Source organism: Gavialis gangeticus, unplaced genomic scaffold (genome assembly GCF_001723915.1).
Source record: "Gavialis gangeticus isolate Ggan-Ray unplaced genomic scaffold, GavGan_comp1, whole genome shotgun sequence".
NCBI lineage: Eukaryota > Metazoa > Chordata > Crocodylia > Gavialidae > Gavialis > Gavialis gangeticus.
This window is the reverse complement of record NW_017728992.1, coordinates 208,502,624-208,508,530: the sequence shown is the minus strand read 5'-3', so window position 1 is coordinate 208,508,530 and position 5,907 is coordinate 208,502,624. Positions and strand designations below refer to the sequence as shown.

The following is a 5,907-nucleotide window of genomic DNA, read 5'->3' as shown; positions in this document are numbered from 1 at the left end:
CCCTTAAAAAAAAAAAAAAAAAAGACCCAGCTATCTGTGTTGTTTACACGGACTGCCTAGTCTTGGATGGCTAACTTGGGTTAAGCACTGGAAATAAGGTAACCCACACCTAGCAGCTTGAGTGGAAGCCTGGTCACTTCACCTCCGTCGCTGTTTTAACCCGTGGTAAGAACACCCCTCATCTTTATGATACAGATATACTCCTGCATAATATAGCTGGCTGGGAATGGCTTATCAAGTGCACAGGCGTTTGTTGTGTTTCCTCAAATTAAGCTTAATATTGGTCCAAGAGTAACAGCAGTGATTCTTTCTGCAGCTACCCATTAAGCATAATTATTGGTGTTTCATCTTTAGCCTGTCAGCTAAATGAGGTGTCAGCCGTCGGCTGTAGTTGGAGGTAGAACAGCATGGCGTCGAGCGCTGGAATGCATTTCAGTTCCAGTCGTGTTTAACGTCTAGCTTTGTGTTTTCTGCTTTAAGTGGTTCCTGGGTTGAGGGCCTGTTGTGCCTTTCCCAGTTGCCACCTGCACCCAACACGCATGTATTCTGTAGTCGCGATAGCAAAGAAGATCAAGAGGGACAATTAAGCTTGGCAGAGTCTAACAGTAGGCCCATGGCAGCATTTTGGGTGGGGGTTTTGCAGGACGGGTTGAGACTGTATGGAGTGCAAGGGATGGAGGCATGAATGAATGCTGCTTATACCTGGATTTACAACTGAAGGCTTAATTTGAGATGCTGTGTAAATGTGAGGCTGAAAAGGGAGCTTGGCACATGAGAGCAGATAGAGTAGGCTGCGTGAAAAGGCTTAGCTTCCTGGGGACGAAGGCTTCTCAGTTGGGATCACTAGAGTGGAGTAGGGTGAAAGGGCCCCATTCTCCGAGGATGCTGTGTCGCTGTTTCCTTGCCCAGTTGGGGGAGCATCCTTTAATTTTAGTAGGCTCCCTCCCTCTCCTCTGTTCAGCTAGAGGCAATGGGCACGATATGATAAGCAGGAGGGGTGAGCACTTGGGGCCTGCCGACCACGACGCAACCAGAATTTAAATCCTTCTCTGGCCATGTCTGGCAAGCAACAACTCAGCAGTGCTCCCCAAGCCCCAACTTCATGCAAGTGCAGATGAAGTGGGGCAAAATTTTGGGGATTGATGTGAATCCAAATGAACTCCCCCCAAATCAATCTACCTCTAGTTTCCTCCTGCAGACAAACCCAAAGAGAACCAAGGCCCAATGCAGGGGAAAAACTGACAAGGGATGCCTGCAGCCAGCATGGTTAAACAAACCCATAAAGAAGAGGATTAGGGGCTGAGCACGAGAGCTGTGAAGAGGCACAAAAAGCCCGTCAGCCGAAGGACCGGAGCTGCTGCTGGAAGTTTGGAAAACATGAGCAGAAATGAAGAGCAAATGGCAGCATTGCCACAAAGAGTAAACCCCCCTCCCATCCGCCGCGTGGGCAGTAAGTGGCATGAGACAGAAAATTGAGAGTGGGAAATGAAGGGCAGGCGAGGGAAGGAACGGCAGTGGTGATAAATGCTTACGGCACATCATCTCCGTAGGTGAAGAGGGCGGAGGTTTAGCTTAAACCGAAGATTAGCTTCCCAGGCCCTGCCGATGGGAAATGAAGAAGTGCGCAGATAATGCTCGAGATGATGATGTTGAGGAGGTCAGAGGGGCACAGAGTTGATGAAGCATCGTTTCCAGGTAATCTGCCTTTGGAGAGCATTAAAAGAAGTCTGGACAGTGCTTTGGAGAGGAAGCTGGAGCCAGCGTTTTCCCAACTTAGTCCTGTTCTGTGCAGTGCTGGGCTTCATGTTTTCACAAAGATGTGGAGGGGTTCAAGGAGGTCCAGAGGTGGGTGACAAAGCTGAGAAGGGGGTTGAAAGGCCTCACGGGGAGAGCCTGAGAGAAGCAGGCATGTCGCGCTAGCAGAAAAGACCATCGAATTGGGAGAGGGCACGACGGCAGTCTTCACATCTCCCTAAAGAAGAGGAGTTCTTCACTGCAGTTTTTCAAGAGGAGACTGGGTAAGTATTGGACAGGGATGGTTCAGGAGTATTGCTGCTTTTTTTGCAGGGGTTTGGGCCAGTCAGACCTTGAGGCCCCTGCTGAAACTGTGGTTCTATGAAATAAGTACTCCATTGCCTGCTTCATGGATGGATACTGTGCACTGCCTTCCCCACCATTGCTTATGCATGTGAGCATGGGTATGTACACCTTGCTGGTGGTTTTAAAAGATTGTGATTCACAGAATCACAGACAGTGAAGGTTGGAAGGGACCTCAGGAGGTCACATCTAGTCCAACCCCCTGCTCAAAGCAGGACCAGCCCCAACTACGTCATCCCAGACAAGGCTTTGTCGAACCAGGTTTTCAGCACCTCCGGGGATGGAGAGTCCACCACCTCTCTGGGTAACCTGTTCCAGTGCTTCACTACCCTCCTAATGGAAAAAATCTTCCTCATATCTAACCTGTTCCACTGGACCTATCAGTTTGTTGCCACATGCCATGGGGGAAGACATGGGGAGTGCACACTTTGCAAAGGGTTGAGCAGAACTGGGGAGAAAGGAAACTCAGCTAGACCCCAGTCCAAACAGGCCAGGCCAGGAAGCCCCACGTGCAAGGTCTTTGACATTAGGGATGGATTTTCCAAAGTGTCCGCGTGCCTCGACTGCTCTTAACTTTCAGTGGCACCCAATATCAAGCACTTTGAAAATGCCACGCTAAAGCCCATGCTCCCAGAAGGAGAGACGTTGGTATGTGTGTAGATGCCTCATTTCCAGGAGATGCATTGGAAGGTATACTTCTGGGCAGAGAGCTTTCTGCATTATGAAGTGGTAGAAGAGTTGTAGGCATTCAGAGGCACGGCATATAGACTATTTCACAGCGAAGAAGGTTGCAGGGTGAAGCCTCCTCCATTCTGTTAGGGACACGTGAGAAGATGCCTGTTGTGTGGTAGTGAGATTTGTTGCAGTCTCAGCCATCCAGTCCATTCAACGTTTCGGCTTTGCCCCCTCTCTGGGCAAGCAGTCTGGGCCATAGGTGGGTGCATGCACTCATTCTTGCTTTGCTCTTGATGGATTCTTGCTCCTTGACTCAGCTTTCCCACTGCCATCAGGATACAAATAAGCACTCTCCGCCTGGAAGGACTTACCTGGCTGGCTGCCCACAGAGCACATTTAAGTCGCTGTGGCTTTTGAGTGTTTCCCCGTTTCCTCAGCAGCCTTTCCTCGCTGAGGAGAGCACATGCCAGCCTTGAAATGGGAGTTTTGGACCAGTTTTTTTTTCTCCAATTATCCGAGTGCAGAGAAGTACGTGAGCAATTTGTTAAGCTGCTGGAAAGTGGCAAATTCACTTTCCAGCAGCTCAGCACAGGCTGGATGTGCAAAGGTTGTCTAGAAATATCCAGGTCTAGGCTGAGACCATGCAGGAGGCAGTTTTGAGGAGAGAAACTTAAGTCTTAGATGCAACCGAAGACCCTTTGACTCCAGGCAGCATCATTTCTTTTGTGACACCACAGTGGGGAGTGTAGGTAGTCTCTGGTGCCCCAGTTTGGGACAAAGCAACGGGAAAGGGGCGGTGGCAGCACTAACTACAACATAGCGACCAGCCTGCTTGGGCCGGCTATTCAAGTGCATCAGCATCCTCCTTCCTCTATGCTGAAGACCCCTTCGTGGCTTACTCTGCGCGGCGGAAATGGGAAACCCACAGAGCTGTGGCTGTAGTAGACCGTTCTCCTCTTCTTAACTGCAAGGTAGATTAGATCCAAAATTCAGCAGTCTCCTTCCAGCAACTTGGAGAGGAGACTTTCCCGAGACATGACTATCCCGAGAGCGCAGGCCCATCTCAGTTAAAAGCTAAAGAGGAGTCTCCTTTCGATGTGAGCAGCGAGCGGTCTATGACACACAGGTGTGTAGTTGTGCTCCACCAGAGGGCAGTAGCGCATGCACGCACGGCTCAGCTTGTTTCCTCTCCTGGTAATAGCAGCAGGGATTAAATCCATTAAAGCAGGTGCATAAGGATGACCCCTTAATGATCAGCCTTACTGCGACACCGAATACCGGGTTCCTTGCAGCAGGCTTGCCGAGTGGAACGAGTTCGGGCATTCAATACAGCTTTTTATTTCATTTTGAAAAAACGTTCGGATGTATTTTCCCATAGAAGGTGTCGTTGGGGAGCGCAGGCTGCTAGCCGGTCTGTTCGTGCCGTTGACACCAGCAAAAAGCCAGCACGCCCTCTGATTGCTCATGTCCTCACTTACCCCCGGGGCACCGCTGAGACCCACTCGGCTTTTTTTGGTGCTCCTGATGTCGGTGACCAGTGCAGAGGAAACGTGAGACCCCGTGCTTAGGCTTGCTGGGCGGATGAACGGTAGCAGCTTGTGAGGATGACGGTGTCTAAAGGTGACTTGAAAGAATTTTTTTAGCAGGACGAGGCTGGGTCGAGTGGGGCCACAGTCCCAGGAGGAAGCCAAGCTTACTTTTTTTGTTGTTGTTACATGCTCAGGTTTTCCCCGTGTGTGTGGTTTTTTTTTTCCCCCTTAATGCTTTTTTGGGGGCTGGATCTCGCAAGGTCCCTTCCAGCCCTAATGTCTATGAAACAGTCAGAACAGTAAGGATTTGCTAAGCCTCCCCCATGCATTAAACAGGGAGACCCCTGCTCCGCTGTGGGATCGCAGTGTACTTCAGCAGCAAAAGTGGGTGATGTTCTTGGTATAGTGAGTGCCAGAGGGGGCCAGTGGCCTCTGATTTTGGGTGAGGGGGGACCTGTGATGAAGATCCCTTCTGTTCCAAATGGCTCTGTAATCCCTGCCATGCGAGGCACTGTTTATAACCTTACAGCTGTATCTGTGCGCGCACGCTTCAGTATTTCCAGGTCTCCTTTGGAACGCAGCCATAATTCATCCTGTCCTGCAAGGGTGAACTCCAGTGAATAAGAGCCCTTTCCTTCAGGACAAGTGGAGTTGACAGGCTACAAGATGGTATTTATTTGCTGTGCACAACCCTCTGCGCATTTGCTTAATCATCTGGATCTCAAGCACTTCAAAAAGTTTATTTAAAGGAGAGCTTTTCAGTTCCCCACGGCTGCCAAATACGGCACAGTTTGGGATAACGCAGAGCGGGGAAACCCTCCTGACAGTTTAATAGCTGAGAATTTACCTAAGGTGGGTTATAATTTTTGCTGTGTGTTTCTGCCGTTCATCAGAATTTATTGGGTCAATATTTTGCCTCCTCCTGTCACAGCTACAATTAGAGTTATGATAAAGTCCTTACACTTGCTTCTACCCACAAATCAGCGGAGCTGCTGATCGCACGCTCTGGGCCAGATAAGCTAATCGGGAAAGCTTCCCGCCTGCAGCCCCTGCAGTTTTTAGCAGGGGAGGCAGGAAGGAGCTCCTCCGCAGGGAACAGAAGCGATCGCTAAAGCCCAGGCAGCGGTTTGTCAAAGTCCACCTCCGCCGAGGAACCAAGCATTGCATTTCAAGAGCCGGTTCACGCTAAACAAACCGGGCAGGTTACTGCTTGAACCCAGCGTCCTCCCCTCGCAGGCACGGCTGCGACACCGTGCTCCTTTCGCTCCATCATATCCTCCCTGGCCGCCCCCTGCCAGGAGCAGACAGGTGCTGCTGATTTATTATTTAACCTGCTTTGTTCCCAATGTCTGTCTCTCGGCGCTCTGCCAGCCTCTCCCCCTCGCCTCCCCCTTTGAGCAGCTGGGCTGCTCCAATTCACTTTTGCTGCCCACCCCAAATACCTGCTTTTAACCACCGCAGCGAGTTGGAATTTGGTCTTGGGGCTGCATCTGCTCCAACCCTGTACAATATCAGTGGCCAATCACAAGCATGCCAGAAGTGATAAAGCAAGTCATCTGTCTCCCTAAGTGAGAGGGAAGGCAGTAGTTTTACTGTGGTTTGTCTG

The 5,907-nt window shown here is 50.4% G+C and overlaps 1 protein-coding gene across 2 annotated transcripts in view; it reads left to right on the top strand.

Moving 5' to 3' along the window:
- ZC3H3 (zinc finger CCCH-type containing 3) overlaps positions 1 to 5,907 on the top strand; it is a 369,357-nt gene that overhangs the window by 242,201 nt on the left and 121,249 nt on the right. The window lies entirely within an intron of this gene.